Below are 17,807 nucleotides of genomic sequence, written 5' to 3'. Positions count from 1 at the left end.
CACTGAGGCCACGCAGTCTCTTGAAGTGGAGGAAATGCAATCTGGCTGTAACCCACACGTGGTGGGAAGTCCAAAGCCTCCCTAAATTTGTTACTTCCAGGAGAGCTCATGCTCTCCTGGTCACTTCTGGCTCCTACCGAACTCTTGTTCTCACCTCCCAGAATTTCTCTCATTTCTCTGCTCCATACTGGCTGAAGTGTGGAATGTTACTAATTTTCTGTGAGCCCCCTCACTCCAATAAAAACACTCACACCTAGCATTTAAATATGTAGCAGATCCTGCAAATGGAAAACTTTTGTATTATCCTCTTACTCCAAATTCCCCTCACATTTTCCTCTTCTCTTCATTTCCCTAGATCCCAACCTTTAAAGGACTCCAGGAAACTCTTCTCCCTTCATTCTACTAAGCAAACTAGTGCAGCTCATGGGCCCCTAATTAGCTCATGTCCTGCGTATCTAGACAGGAGGTATCTAATGCGACCTAAAGAGAACTATAAATCGCCCTAAGGCAGAATTCCATGATAGATGCTACTTCCTTGTCTTTTCCTACTTCGGGCACAAGATCCAAGGTTCTAGTAGATGAGCACAGTTAACCTGATCCAGTCATCCTTACAGAATAATACCCAGAGGAGGCTTTATACATTAGGATGTTATGAAATTGACTAAAGATTTCAGACTGGCATTTTGCTGACCTTTGTGAATAGAGCTCAGAGCTCATGAACTGAGAATATGAAATGAAAAATACTGGCCCTTGTTGACCTTTGAAGATTGTGTAGCTACTTGTAGTCCTTACATGATGAATAATTGGACTCTGCTTTAGAATGAAAACTGGTTACAGAAGGGTGACATTAAAGGTTGTAGTGAGGTTCCTGATATCAGCATCAGTTTCCTCATGTGAAAGATGAAAGGATAATAGCTCTGGTCTAGTTTCCATTTTCTTCTGGGTGATTCAGGTTCTTTTTGTCCTTCAAAGTATGGCTTTCATGGAGAGGTCCTTTTCTTAATTTGGGTTCTTACTTGCTACTAATTAGAGATATTTCCTAGTCTTCTCATTTTAACCTCAGAAGGAGGGGCTGCGGCCATCTGTTTCTCTCCTCTTTTTGTGTACCTCTAATCTCTGTTAGATTCATCCTCTTTTGTGAGACCAGTGTTCCCTGAGCCCTGCAATGACTCTGTGTGTGTGTGTGTGTGTGTGTGTGTGTGTGTGTGTGTGTGTGTGTGTTGGGATGCTGCACTGGCAGAAAGAACCTCTTTCTACTGGGAGTCTGGACTTGAAAATGATGTCCCAATTGTGCATCCCCATGACAGTTCTTTGTATTATATTGTTTTCAAAAAGAGCACCAGAAGGTGAGATCTATTCAGCCACTTTATCCTAACCCTAGATAATCAGGTGTTGGAACATGAAGCAGGATAGATGTGGCTGCCACTTAGCATTCCTGGTTTGTGCATAAGCCAACAGGGCCGTGAGACTAGAGCATAACATTCATTATTTATGTGAGGATCTTATTATCATTGTTATCCGTATTAATAGTAGTATCTGTATTAATACCGATTTGGTTTTGACAAATCTGCTATTTACCTTAAAGTAATAAATGTTTAATAGAATAAACGCTTTATATTATTGGAAAAGGCTGCATTTACATAATGCCAAACATAAGTTTTCCAAAGTGCATAGTTAAGATAATAATTTATTACAATTGATATCATGTAGGTTTTGCTTAAATCTTGCCCCCTCAAAATTATTAGTTACTTTATTGAAAATAAACAGATCAACAGGTTGCTTTACTGGTGTATATTTTCAGCCTGAGAAAATGTTATCTTGAGTCATGACGGCAGAAGGATCCTAGCTCAAGGGTTCTAATGTGTATCCACCCTAAGGATCCAGACACACATGGGCTTTCTGATATGTTTTGTAACATATCAAAACATAGGATATCGAAACATCAGAGGGCTGATGTGAGCGGGACCTCTCTGCACAAGAGCCTCCAGGAGAGAGAGTCATCCTTGGGAAAGATTGAGTAAAGGAGGATGAAATTTGTTCCTAACAATTGATTAGGGAACGAAACCTTCAGTTCAGTGGGTGTGGAGGCTGGGAAGAGGAACCTGGGAAGCCCGTGCCTAGGAAGCAGGGCTATATGGCCCAAGTCCAAAGCCAGCCTCACCGACAAGGGCGGAGAAGTCCCTTCCCAGGGCCTCCACAGGCATCTGCACAGACTATGCACCTTATGGTAGGCTGAATAATGTCCCCGTCAGATATGCCTATATCCAGATGCCCTGTTTTGTGAGTATGTCACCGTACATGGTAAAAGGGACTTTGTGAAAGTCGTTAAACTTGGTGTGATTATCCCGGATTATCTGGTTGAGGCCAATGGAATCACAAAGGTCATTTTAAGAGGGAAGCAGGAAGATCAGAGTCAGAATAAGAAGAAGCAAGGAAGAAAGCAGAGGTCAGAGAGAAGATGCTACGATGCTGGCTTTGAAGATGAAGGAAGCAGCCACGAGTCAATGATGCAGGCAGCTCCTAGAAGCTGGAGAAGACGAGGAGACAGATTTTCCCCTAGAGCCTTCAAAAGGAGCACGGGCTCGCTGACACCTTGATTTCAGCCTCGTGAAAATGATTTTGGACTTCTGACCTACAGAACTGTAAGAAAATAAATTGGTATTGTTTGATCCACTAAATTGTGGTACAGTTATACAGCGATACAAACAAATCCACGTGTCATGCCCCCAGGGGCCACCATCCGCATGCACGCTGATCTGAATGCTGCTTCTGGGAACTAGGCAGCATGGTTGTCTCTCTAGCCACATGGCAGGGGAAAGGGCAAGGAAACCGTTGTGCTGAGTGACTCAAGGACTCGAGTTGTATGCTCTTGGGAGTCACATCCTCCTTCCATCTATTATTTTACTCTCCACCCTCATCTCCACCCTCCTGAGGCCCTTGTTCCCACCTGGGCAATCAGGAAACAGGTGTTGGGTCCTTCCTGGGTACCACCACCCCATCTTCCCAACCTCTACACACACTGACCCAGATGGAGGTAAAGCTGTTGTTTTATTGAAGAGCCAGGAGAGACACTAATTTCCTCTGAGGATGGGAAGTGTCTCACAGTGGGCCTGCAGAGAGTTTCAAGGGAACCCTCTCTTCCTCTCAATGTCCCTCTATCCCTTTGGTCCTCTTTTCTTTCTACATTTCCACTTCAAACCCATTGTCCCTTTCAATCTGATGACCCAACCCACTTCCTCAAAAACGCCACTAGACCTACCTGCAAAGGAGCCCTGGTCCACTGCCCCAGTGTGGGATTTGCAAACTCTAACCCTTCAGGTGGTAGCTGGATGCTTTCCTTGGACTGGTTCTTTATCTCTCCAAGAGAATACAGCACAGGCTCTGGACCCCAAAACGGAAGTGAAAGCAGATGCTCTGTATTCACTTTGGTGTCACAGAATGAGGCCAGTTGGCTCCCAAATGACTTCCCAGCAAACATACCTCGGCCCACATTTGTTTTTTCCCTAAGAAGCCCTCAGTCTGAAATCATGTGGGGCAAGGTCTTTTCCCAGACAGCACTTGGACCCCGTTTCTCAGGTAAGTATCACAAAAGTGTGCTGGGCCAAGGAGTCAGGAGCTCTTTGCCATGGCTGCTTTCACTATCAAGAGGCCTGGTTAGCAGAGAATAATCCAGACACAGCTATCCGGGATACGTGGCACCATCTCCATAGGCTTCTTCTGATTCCCAAACTTCTCTCTGGATAGAAGGCAGGGGGTGTCTCGGTAAGTGACCCAGAGAAGAAGCAGCAGAGCATAGTGAATAAGAATTGGTAGGCTTGGACTTCCCTGGTGGCGCAGTGGTTAAGAATCTGCCTGACAGTGCAGGGGACACGGGTTTGAGCCCTGGTCCGGGAGGATCCCACATGCCGCGGAGCAACTAAGCCCGTGAGCCACAACTACTGAGCCCAGGTACCACAACTACTGAAGCCCACGAGCCTAGAGCCCGTGCTCCACAACAAGAGACGCCACTGCGATGAGAAGCCCGCGCACCGCAATGAAGAGTAGCCCCCGCTTGCTGCAACTAGAGAAAGCCCGTGCACAGTAATGAAGACACAATGCAGTCAAAAATAAATAAATACATAAATTAAAAAAAAAAAAAGAATTGGTAGGCTTCACGTGGAGCTAGAAGAATGAGAATATGTGTTTGTATGAAATGCCCCCAGATAATCACTTTCTGAACTAGTTGGGAAGAATTTAAGGGAGGCTAAATTTCTTGCAATCCTGTGGGCAAGGCCTGAGTCAGAAAAATACTTCTCGATGCTGTTATTTCAAAACTGTTTTTCCTCCAGGCTGCTATATTCTCGAGAAACATATGTTAAATATGTTATTTTCACAAAGACCTAGTAAATCTAATTGTTTGCAATTTGCTTCTTTCTTATTTTGCCCCATTTTTATTCATTGTAACAACATATTGTAATAACAATAAAAGAAGTTAAAAATGAGGGAAATTACCCAGAAATCTGCCTACGAAAGCAATTCTTTTATATTTTCTGTGTTTCCTCCCAGGAATTATCTATATGCTGGCAAAACAGTTCTATGCTACTTCCCAGAATGGAAGATCTAGAGAAAGATAGAGCTCTGCTTCTACAAAGTTGTGAGACATTGGCCACATCACTTAAAATCTTGGGTATCAGTTTTTCATATTTAAAATGAAAAAACTGGACTAGTGGATTTTATCATGGATCCTTCTAGTTTTAAAATTATTCGTATTTCAATCCTTGCAACAGAATGAGTCTACTTTGAAGCATCATGTTTGGGGAGCTGGACATTTTTAAAAGCTGAGAGGATGGTACTGGCAAGTAAAAATGGCAATTAGCAACACCACAAACAATAGACAGGAGCAGAAACTGAAACTTGAGAGTAACCTTTCAATAAACATACTTTAAAATAACTGCTTGTTTTGTTCTAATTCTAGAATTCCCCAAACTTGTTTGCAAGACAAAGTTTTTCTAACTGTAACTTAGCCTTTTGTCCTGAAGGCAGGCTAGAGATAAGTATAGCTCCAACAAGAGTGCAGTATAGGGACAATGGCTACTTTGGTCATTAACCACAGAAATATTATATTAACATCATTAAAAATCAACGAATGATGCTCCTCCTTTTACCATTTTGTGGTTGCATGCTATGCAACTTGGAATGGTGCTTGTCTTAGTCAATTTGGGCTGCTTTAACAAACAAAAATATCATAGACTGGGTGGCTTAAACAACAAACATTTATTTCTCACAGTTCTGGAAGCTGGAAAGTCCAAGATCAAGGTGCTGGCAGATCCAGCATCTGGTAAAAGCCTCTTCCTAGTTTTCAGAAAGCCTTCTCCCGGTGTACCCCCCATGGCAGAGAGCAGAGAGAGGAAGCCAGCTCTCAAGTCTCTTCTTACAAGGGCACTAATCCCATTCATGAGGGTTCCACCCTCACAACCTAAGTACCTCCCAAAGGCACCAACTCTCTTAATATCCTCACATTGGGAGTTAGGATTTCAATATATGAATCGGGGCAGTACACAAATATTCAGTAATTAGCAGAGCTGGACCAAAGTAGCTGTTGTCTCTATACTGGCCTGTTGTTGAAGACACACTTATCTTTAGTCTGCTTTTGCTACTACTTTGAACCAAGGTATTCTGGCAGTAAGCATGAGATCTTATTTTTAAAAGATGAAAATAACAGTTGGTAGAAATCTTCAAGTGCTTTTTCAAGCCACAGAGTATTTCCTCTCCCCAGCAATTTAAGGAGAATGTATGCTTAGATACATGGATCACAGACATATTCTAGAGCACAGCTTCCGTCAGTAAACCTGGTCTTAAATTTCATGTGCTTCATGACTTTCTACACTGGAGCAGAAAGCATGGAAGATACCGAACCAGGTTATTATTCTGTAATTCTGACCATTTGTGAGTTACATTATACACAGGTATTACATATCAGAACCATGCCTTCGCTTGGCACGGTGCATTGACAATGCAGATTAAATCTGGGTTACCAAAGAATTGTGCAAAGCAAGGACGCAGCTCATGTGCACATGTTTTAGATAACATGGCACCATGCATAGTGAGAATTGCCTGTACTACAATCCGGACACTTTATTGCATCCTTATGAACTTGCGGTATATACACAAGATTTACCAACATTATTAGTCACGGTTCTGTTCAGAGATCTAAAATCAGCAAACAGGACTAACAACGTGGTGAGGGTCATCTTAGCTTTATTGCCAAGTCCTGCTATCTATCTTAACATATGAGCTTTGTCAATTTCTTGGATGTTATAGTGCCTGTGATGCTTGTGATGAAACACTTTGGGACTGAGTAAATTTGATGATGATAATAAAACAAGAAAATTTATTATACTCTAAATGGCGACTAAACTAGAATTAAAATGCCAACTTGGAGCACTGTGCTGAGAAGCATTCTGAGGTCCCATGTGGATCCCATGGGGAAGTGTATGTAACTGAGAGGCTATATAGTCTATCAATAGTGGGAAACATATGTCACATATTTGCCATTCTTGTATAAGGAAGACTATATTACATATTATATTAACATTAAATCAGCTTCTAACATAAATGCTGTTTATAAAACACAGATAGAGGGACTTCCCTGGTGGTCCAGTGGTTGAGACCCTGCGCTTCCACTGTAGGGGGCGGGGATTTGATCCCTGTTCGGGGAACTAAGATCCCACATGTCACGTGGCACGGCCAAAAAATAAAAAATTTAAAGAAAAACACAGGTAGAGAGTTCTGGTGGGATTCACACTATATTCATGTGTCTTCAGGTATAGCAAACCCTGCTCAGGCTGCAGAGACGGAGAAAAGTATCTTGTACGCATTGATGGAGGATCACAAATAAACTCTAATTGCATTCAGCCCAGGAACTCTTAAAGTACTTGTAATATGGCAATGACCTTTCAAAATAGGTTCTATGATCTTTTTCTCATAAGACTCTTTGCCAAGACCAGTGCGTACTTTTCTCAGATGCATCAGAAGCTGACATCAGTCACCTTGACTGATATCTGATTTCAGCTGCAGATGCAATGGATGGTTTAAATTTAGAATCACCTCATGCTGACAGTTCTTTACCTCAAGCATGTTCAGGGCATCTTTTCTCCTCCGGGAGCCTGGTCATCTTTTCTTTGGGCATCATTTCTTCTCTGACTCTGCAGGGACCTGCTCAGCCAGCTGGCACACACACGTGAAAAGCAGAGGTAAAGTCCCCGAGGGAAATTCCTCAACCAACAGGGGACAGGAGCCAGCTGGTAAATGGGTGTGATGAGCAAACCGTTATTTGAGTTACTGCCTGGGCATTTTACAGTATGACAACCCTGCTCACACCCAGAGTCTGGACATTTAGATAAGGACCTGAGCAGGATCCCTGCCCCAAGTTCCTGCTTTGCTTTTGCTGAGACACCTTTTCCAGCCCATGAACACTGAGTGAGTGACCTCTGTCCCAGCCACCTTATGAGTAGCAGGCGCTTGCTTGCTACCCTGCTCTCTATCTCCTGCTCCCTCATGACCTGGAATAGAGGACTGCCCTTCCCCAAGCTCATTGCCCCATTCCTGGGATCTGTAAGCAATAAATCCTGTGACTTGACTTCTTTTGTGTGAATGTACTAAAACTCTGTCTTTAATCAAAATGACCCTAGGGTTTTCCCTTCCTCAAAGTGGGAGTACAGATGCTGAGGGACCTACTTGCTGACCCCGTGTGTGGGTGGCTTGAGCCTCCTCATTCATCAGGTCAACATCTGCATATACTTACTTTAATACACCAGCAATGGACCCCCAACACAATGGGCATGCTGCCCCTCCTTCAGGTGGGCAATTCCAAGATGTATTTTATACGTATATCTTCAATTACCAGTGGAATTGAACCTCCACTGCCTGTAGTGATAATCTTGATAATGTACCATTTTGTCAAGTTTTTCTCCTTCTCTGTGTCATTCTCTTCCCCTGCTCTCTCATGATTCCCAGGATTTCCTTCCAAATAAACTATCGCATATAAGTCCTCGTATCAGGCTCTGCTGTACGGGAACTAATGATAAGACAATACTCTTTGAAATTGCAAGGACCATACAGTTAATGATGCCGAAAGTTGCATGATAAATGGATAGTCCTAGGCCTTAGTTTATGAAGAATATTCTAGATTCCATCAATGGAAATAGTGTACGATCCTATTAAGAAGGAAGAGAGCCATAGCTTGGGTCAAAATGGCACACCAACTGCCTGTCCATGCCTACTTGCCATTCCCACCCCAAATTAGCAATGACACAAAAGAGATTATTTATAACAGTGCTAGAAAACAAGGAAATGCCAACAAAGGATCAAAATTTTGGAGGAATCCTCGATTAACAGAAGGCAGACAAGTTTGATAGCACAACGGCCAATGGCACATGCAGACAGGACTTCTGCAGAAGGTAGAGCCACTTTCACAGAAGCTCTAGCCCAGAGGTAATGGGCACAGGGAGTAGGAAGAGGACCTGTAGCAACTGCTTGGGTGATTGCTTTGGTAAACCACAGGAACAGCTAAGAATGTTCGTGCTTCTCCACCAATTGCTAACTTATACCTAGTGACACATAGGCACAGCAGGGCTCTTTATTTCCAACCTAGAACAGTGAGTGTGGGCACTAGATCTAGAGAAGCAGAGAAGTGCCCAATATGTCTGAGGATACCTGTGAGTAGAGGGGGCGCCAGCACCAGACAATAAGGTACTGGCATTCCCTAGAAGAATAAGATTCTGCTCCTTCCATAACAAATGCTAGCAGCAGTTCCCAAGCAAATTCACAGTTAGGGGCAGAGAGAATCTCAACTATAAAGCACATAACCAAGAATTACCAAATATTTCAGTATATCAATATGATCAGTCATCAAATTCAGCACAGAAAAGAACTAACACCCAAGGAAGCAGAGTTACTAGCAAATAGAAGAGGACATGAAAGAAATATAATCATATGATAATTTAGCATCTGATAAAAGTGCTAGGCAATTTGTGACAAATAGATGGAATACTCAATAAAGAGGAAAACATTATTTGACTTGCTTCTTCATTATTTACAACAGAAATAAATTTCATGTGAAATAATAGTAATAGGAGAAAACATGGCTGAATGTTTTTCCAGTTTTGGCATGAGAAAGACCTTTCTAAGAATGACAAAGATCTTACAAGCAATGAAGAAAAGTATTAAATAACTGTATTGCAATAAAACTAAAAACAAAGTGAAAAAGTGGAAAAATTTGCAACCTACCTGGCAGAAAAAGAGCTAATCACTTTACATTATAAAGAGCTCTTACAAATCAATGAGAAATTACCAATAATCCAACAGACAAATAAGCAAAGGCTATGTCATTAATTAATTTAATTAATAGGAAAAAATCCAAATGACTTACAATGTATGAAAAGATCATCCATAAAATTTAAAGCTCTCACTCATAATTACAGAAAAGCAAAATAAACAATGACACCATCTCTAACAATCAAATTTATAAAGATCAGAAAGTTTATAATACACAGTTTTGTTAAGGTTACAAGGAAATAGGCAAATTCTTAGTACAAGCTTTTGGAGGGCAATTAGGTAATCTTTGTCAATGTTTCAAATGTGTATACGTTTAGACTTGGCAATTATACTTCTAGAAATTCATCCTACAACTTATATTCACATGATGAGTGTAAAAACAGATGTGTAGAAATGTTTACTACAGCATTGTTTGTAATGGCAAAAAACAGTCTAAATATTTATCAATAGGATAGTAAATGAATGATTCATGCTGATCTATATGGTGAATTATGAGAAAGTGTAGTTTAAAAGGATAATTCTGTATATATGAATATGAAGTTAACCCCCAAATTTTATGTGAAATAATGAAAAGAAATAACAAAAATCGGCATAATTCAGAAGTACATACAGTATGTCAACTTTTTTGTTTACGAATTTTTATATACCCACAGAAAAATATATGCTTTTATATGCATAGAAAATTTCTGGAATTATATACCCACAAAAAAGAAACTGTTGACCACAGGCCTCTGCTGGTCCTAGATAAGAGGAAGACAATTTTCATTATTTGCTCATTGAAGCTGTGTTTTTTTTTTTTTTTTTGCTCTTACCATGAGCATAAATCAGTTTTTCAATAAAAATTTAAAAAAATAAGGTGTCATTATTAACCTGAGAAAGATAGGACAGGATAAATCAGGAGCAGGTTGCTATGTAAATAATCTGTTAGAGATCTCGGAGATGGAAAATTATGGTCATTGAAATAAAAAAATAACTAAGAAGATGGAGCCGACTAAAAATACAGATTAGTTAATAAAGACTGAATTCAGAAGCTAAAACCTCAAGTTGTGAGTGTTCACAGAATATAGTGTTAAATAGCACAGAAATAGAAGAAATAAAAGAAAAAAATAAGAAATCTAGAAAATAGATCCAGAAATTCCATTACCTGTCTAATAGGAGTTCTGGTTAAAAAAGAAAAAAAAGAATAAATGCAAATGGAGAGGAAGAATTACTCAAATTAATAGAAGAATATTTTCCATGAGTTTTCAGATGGAAAGAACCATTTGACTGTCTAAGAGTTTGAATGAAATAACATCCACACCTGAACACACTATAGTAATTTGAAAGCCCAAAATAATGGGGGAAAAAAAAATAAGAGCTTCCAAAAAGGGGGGAAATGTTTAACCTCTGAAGGAGCTGTAATTAAGTCACAGAAAGATTTAGGAATACCCACAAAACTTCAGCATGACACTACAGGTGTTCACTCAATAAAGATGTGTCAAAAACATAACATAGGGCTTCCCTGGTGGCGCAGTGGTTGAGAGTCCGCCTGCCGATGCAGGGGACACGGGTTCGTGCCCCGGTCCAGGAAGATCCCACATGCTGCGGAGCGGCTGGGCCCGTGAGCCACGGCTGCTGAGCCTGTGTGTCCAGAGCCTGTGCTCTGCAACGGGAGAGGCCACAACATTGAGAGGTCCGCGTACCGCAAAAAAAAAAAAAAAAAAAAAACATAAATGCTCAAAACAACAACAAAAACAAAAATACCTTCAAACTACCCTAGATTTTCCATATGCTGTTGTTTTCCCCACAAAGATGATCATTCCTGAGCCTCTTCAGACCTGCTAGAAAGCCAGACTGTGGCACTGGACTTGTCTAGTTGGTGGTACTATTTGGACTGTCAAATAGTATTGACTTCCAAGCAGGGGAACGCTCCTGTAAAAAAATTTCTTGTTTCTTAATCACTGACTCTTCATGACGTTAGAGTAACGTTTAGCCGTACAATATCAAATAGCTATGAGAATGGTAGAATGCCATAGAGCTATATCAATTTATTACCAGCTTTGAGTGATCCCATCAATGAACCGACCTCACACAAAGTGCGAAGATAACCATAGGAATAAAAATCTTTCAAATTTTCCTCTACATCTGGATTTTTTAGTACTGATCATAATATTCTTTGGAAACGATTTTATTAGAGTAGAAACACACCTTAATTATGTCACTACGTAGGCCATGCTACTTCCTTTTTCTCATTTCTTAGGTTTGCATGTTTTTTTCCCCAAAGACTGGGAAAACAATAGTAAACGTTAACACAATCCACATTTGTCTTGGGAACATATGAAAAGTTTTGGTCAAGACACTGTATTGAATGTACGTGTACATCATGGGGGCTGGGGGGCGGATTTCTTGACTGTGAACGACTACTGTTGTGTACTGGTCTCAGCCTTTCAATAACTAATTTTGTGGCTGGACCAGCCCCTTGAGATTCTTATGACTGCAAGATGCCCTTAACAATAACCACTAAGAAACTTTGACAAAAAGGTTTACTACCCACAGGTTCTGGAAATTACTTGGCATGTCTGGGGCCATGCATTGAATTCATGGGTGGGCAGGGGAAAGAGAGGGAGAGAGAGGGACAGAGAGTGAGTGGGGCCTGGGGTCTGCTTTTATTGGGGTCCAGGGTCCAGGGTGAAGGCCTAGGGTTTCTAGGGCTCATTCTTTATTGGTGATTTTAAAATATAAGAGTGGGAATTTAAAGCACAGGAAGAGAAGAAAGCAAATGGCCCAAACAGTCAGTTATCAAAATCAACTGAGATCTCTCAAACAAAGAATGGGGTGAGGGGGCAGCCAGGCTCTTTACCTAGTAAAGTAGCTGGCAATGTGTTTATTTGAGATAGCCACATTTGAAGTGGATGCCTAAGTAGTCAAAGCTTAAGTTAGGCACTTGCATTACAAAAAGAAAAGCCAACTGTCAGGGCTTGCACTATAGCTACTCACAATAGCTCAAATAACCACAGCTCCATCTCAAGTCTTGATGACCACGTCTCTCTGCCAATTCTGTATAACTCAGGGATTGTGTCACCCTATCTGTTCTGAATATGTTCACCAACTCCATGAGCTAGGTTTGAGGAATTTTCTGACAAGGACCTTAGGTGATATATCACTCACTATCTTATTTCATTACCCTTAAGTCAAGTTAAGTGCCCTACAGCTGGTGATGAGCAAATCAAATTTCTTTCCTTTGCTCAATATAACTCTTTGTATAATAACAGAAGTCAGTTGTGCTGAAACAGTGTCTCAAGATGTGTCTTGACTGTCTTCACGTATACTTTTGGTATAAATGATGTGTATATTTTGTCCACTGAATCTCATTTTAAACAGTTTTATCGAGATGTAATTCACATACCATACATTCACTCATCTGAAGTGTACAATTGAATGGTTTTTAGTATATTCACAGATATGTGCAAGAATCACCAGAGTCACTTTTAAAACATTTTTATTACCTGGAAAAGACACCTTTTATCTGTCACTCCCCTATCACCCCATCACTTCTCCCAGCCCTGGGCAACTACTTTCTCTATACTGTTGTCCCTCAGTATCCACAGGGAATTGGTTCCAGGACCCCCGCAGAAACCAAAATCCATAGACACTCAAGTCTCATATTAAAATGGCATACCAGGGCTTCCCTGGTGGCGCAGTGGTTGAGAGTCCGCCTGCCGATGCAGGGGACACGGGTTCGTGCCCTGGTCCGGGAAGATCCCACATGCCGCAGAGCGGCTAGGCCCGTGAGCCGTGGCCGCTGAGCCTGCGCGTCCGGAGCCTGTGCTCCGCAATGGGAGAGGCCACAACAGTGAGAGGCGCGTGTAAAAGGCATACCATTTGCATATAACCTATGCACATCCTCCCATATGTTTAAATCATCTCTAGATTACTTATAATACCTAATACAATGAAAATGCTACGTAAATGATTGCCAACTCATGGCAAATTCAAGTTTTGCTTTTCGGAACTTCCCGAAAATATTTTTGTTTGTTTGAATATTTTCCATCCAAGATTGATTGAATCCACAGATGTGGAACCCATGGTATGGAGGTCCAACTGTGTACAGATTTCCCTGTCCTGGACATCTTGTACGAATGAAGTCATATGTGGTCTTTTGTGACTGGCTTCTTTCACTTAGCTTAATCTGTTCAAGTTTCTTCCATGTTATAACATGTATCAGTACTTCATTCCTTATTATGGCTCAATAACATTCCAGTGTATGGATATACCATATTTTATCTATGTCTGTTGAGATTTAGATTGTTTCCACCTTTTGGCTATTGTGAATAATGCTGCTCTAAGTATTTCTGTACAAGATTTTGTGTGGGCATACATTATCATTTCTCTTGGATATATACCTAAGGAGGGGAATTGGTGGGTCATCTAGTTTAAACTTTTGAGCAACTGCCAGACTTTTTCCCAAGGTGATGGAGCCATTTTATGCTCCTGCCAACAACGTATGGGGGTTCTGATTTTTCCACATCATCGCCAATACTTGTTCCTGTCTGCCTTTTTTATCTTGCCACTCTAGAAGATGTGAAGTTGCATCTCATGTGTGATTCTGATTTGCATTTTCCTCGTGACTAATGATGTCAAGCATCTTATGTGGTTATTGGTCATGTGTGTATTTTCCTTGGAGAAATGTCTATTTAGATCTTTTGCCTATTTTTAAATTGGGAGGTCTTTTCATTATTAAGTTTTAAGTGTTCTTTACATATTCTGTATACAAGTCCTTTATCAAAGATATGATTTGTAAATAATTTCTTTCATTCTGTGGATTGTTGTTTCACTTTCTGATGATGTCTTCTGAAACACAAAGGTTTTTAATTTTGATGAAGTCCAATTTATCTCTTTTTTCTTTTGTTGCTTGTGCTTTTGGTATCATATCCAGGAATCCTCCAAGAATCCAAGAATGGTCAAATCCAACATCATGAAGATTTATCCATTTCTTCTAAAAGATTTATAGTTTTAGTTCTTAAAGTTAAATCTTTGACACATTTTGAGTTTTTAATATGGTGTGAGGTAGGGGCACAACTTTACTCTTCCGCATGTGACTATTCAGTTGATCCAGTGCCATTTGTTGAAAAGATTACTCTTTCCCAATTGGATGGTCTTGGCATTCTTGTTGAAAATCGGTTCACCATAGATAGGTGGGCTCGTTTCTGAAATCTCAGTTCCATTAATCTACATGTATATCCTGGTGCGAGTACCACACCATCTTCATTACCATTGCTTTAGTATAAGTTTTGAAATTGGGAAGTGTGGGTCCTCCTACTTTGTTCTTCTTTTTAAAGCTTGTTTTGTGTATCTCATTTTGACCCAATGGTTGGTCTGCTTAAAACCAAAGCACCGGAAAGAGGTAGATTTTTGTAACTCTGTGATGAGAATTTCTGTGATACAAACCCTTACATGCAGATATGCCAGGGCAATGCCATGTGTGTGTGTGTGTGTGTGTGTGTGTGTGTGTGTGTGTGTGTGTGTGTATGTATCTTAATATAAGCATGGAGTGACATTTCACCACTTTTGCTATATTATTGGTTGGAAGCAAGTAACAGGTCCCTCCCACATTCAAGGGGAGCAGGTCTTCCAGAGCTTGAACATGAAACTGCCCTGGGGTCTGTCTGAGAAAACATCAGTGCATTTTTTTCACATCTATTTAAATGTAAATAGCAGCAAATTGCCCTTTGCCAAATTATCTCTAAATTAAAAACTTCGATGATTTCAGTAAATATCTGGTAACACTAATTAAAATCAGGTGGGTAGTAAGTGTAGCCCAAACACTTCATTCTGACAAAGTACTTGCAAGCATAAACATAAATATGTGTGCACAGAGACACACACACAAATACATACCAAATTCCACCACCAGTACTATGAATCATCATGGCCCAAAGAGTTTAGCAAACAGAATACTTCTTTATGCTGAAAAAGTATATTGAAGGCCAAAAATTATCCGAATAATTTATTCCAACATTTTCTCAAATCCTCCACCAGTTTTTCCAATTAAAATTCTTTTCGCCCAAATATCTAGATATCTGGGTCAACCATACATTTCACCTTGTCTCATAAAACTACCTTTATTTGCCATTGTTGATGTCACACTTGAGTCCCATATATGGGCTGCCCAAGTACGTAATAGGGAAGTTTTACCTTACATTAAAAATGTAACAGAAAATAGTTGTCATGGTAAGTATTGCAGCTCTAAATGTTTTGCACCCCCTTTTCTGTTGGTTGGAGTGTTTTACACTTCTTCCCTTTACTAAAATAGCGGAAACATCTGCATCTCCTTCCTCAATCAGAACAATACTTTATGAGTCCCAGATTTACAAACAGTATCAGTTACATGCAGTAAACCTTATTCTTGGTCTTATTAATTACTTTCCATCAACTTATCCCTCAGGCATTTTGGTTACAAAAGCATGCTGACAATCAACAGTAACAGGTTTTAAGTTAGTTATTTGACAAGTAGGTCCCTTTGCAAAGAGTTTCTTGTTAATTATTTAAAGAATCAGTGCCATGGGGAGACTTTGCTTGTTCTCTTGTAAGTCATATTCATTCATCTATAGCTTTTTTTCTCCTTTCCTCTCTCTAATTCTCTACAGAATATTTAGAAGTCTGAGATATAGACGTTCTAAGGTAAGTTAAGTTGTTTTAATCTGTTATATAGCAAATTCACCCTAAGTCTTAAACCAGACTCTGATCTTAAAGACTCATGTCATTCCATGTACAATTCTCTGACATTAGGTAAAAAAAGAAATGTAAACAATAAGCGTATCACATACAATATATTTTAACAGACCTCTTCGATTGTATTCTGCTTGCATCTCAGTTTCTGGGAAAGATGATGATTGATGAATCATTAAATGCATATGATCTGAAGTTCACGTGGGAAAAAGGTAAATTGGGAAACCTTTTATTCAGAGGTTGTGGGCAAATGATGTGTGAAATTGTTGACAAATTGCCTTCATTAGGCTTTTGAAGTGGACATTTTTTTTCCATAAATTTGGCTTCCTTTCAAATATGACTATGCAGAGTTTCAAGACATTCACTGTCAAGTTACAATCTGCAACAATATTTGTCCTTGAAAACCTTTATTCTTGAGCAAAGCGGCAGAAAGTTTAAAGTAGGGTTCTCCTTGACAGTACTCACGTGGATAATACTCAATTTCTGAGCAAAACATGGATTTCAATGTTCTCCTATTATCCCGCAGATGAACAAAGGGAATAGGAGTGAAGTAGAAAGACCTTTTTTTGGTCAACTATTGACCTCTCAATAACAAAGCCTTTTGACTAGGGGTCCCCTATTGACCCTTGAAATTATAGTAATTCCATTATAGTTGTCTCTTTTCAGCTCAGTGCCATGCAGTATAGAAGATAAGACTGTGGTTTTATAGTCTAACTGTTGGGGGTTTAAATCCCAGTTCTGCTACTTTCTAGGGGTGGGACTCCAAGCAACCAGCTAGTTTCTCTGTGTCTCAATATCCTCATCTGTAATTGAAAATACTAATATCTACTTAATAGGACTGGGCTAAAAATGAAAATTCGATGTGAGAACATACATAAAGAACTTGTCCTTTACCTGACACACAATAGACTATCGAGAAATGATAACATGTATCATTACACATTTGGAGAATCAGCACAAATTTCAGTCTGAACTTTGAATTTGAAGAACAAACATTTATCCAGGTTTCTGTAAATGTCTGTATTTATCTATAAGTCCATTATTTGGGGAATGCGTTTTTGGTTCCTATATGGCCTACCCAACATTTAGGCCTTCTTTCCTCTGGGGATCTTTTTAGCAGAGGATAGATAATTTTGATAACATATTTTTTTCATTCAATGATTCCTGCTTCTTAAAAGGCTTTCCTGCATATCATGTCTTTTCTTCCTCACACAATTCTGCAGTGTGTGAATAGCCAGACAGGTAATCAGTGCTCTGAGATAGGCATTGGACAAATGAATTCATTACAGACCTTTGTTTTTCCGGATGAAGTAATCAAATCACTGAGAGGCAAAGTAACTTGGCCAATGGTACACCCAGCCAAATCAGAGCAAAGACTAAGATCCAGAAATCCTGCCACCCAGTCTCCAACTGTCTAAAAGTCTTTAAACATCAATAAATATAAACTGGTGTAGGTCTTATACAAGTGGGTTTATCTGATAGAGCCTGTCCTTCCTAGTAGTTTATAATCTGAAAAACATAGAACTTTGACTCAGCTCTTTAAGGAATCTGGTATCATTTTCCAAATTTGGCTGCATTTTCCAGTCTTCAGTTTTGCCAATGAATATCCTGTAATATGAGATGTGGGCTAGATGTAGTCTGAATCAGCAAGTGAAATATCAATTTGTTTTTAATCCATGGTAAGGAAGAGTTGTTCGGTAAATTCCTGTCCATTTCTCATTGTGTTAATCTACGCTCAGTTCATTTCTCCTTTTGTGTGGTATTCAGCAAGGATCTTATTTTGG

This window comes from Delphinus delphis, chromosome 3 (genome assembly GCF_949987515.2).
Source record: "Delphinus delphis chromosome 3, mDelDel1.2, whole genome shotgun sequence".
NCBI classification, from domain to species: domain Eukaryota; kingdom Metazoa; phylum Chordata; class Mammalia; order Artiodactyla; family Delphinidae; genus Delphinus; species Delphinus delphis.
This window is presented reverse-complemented; position numbering follows the sequence as displayed.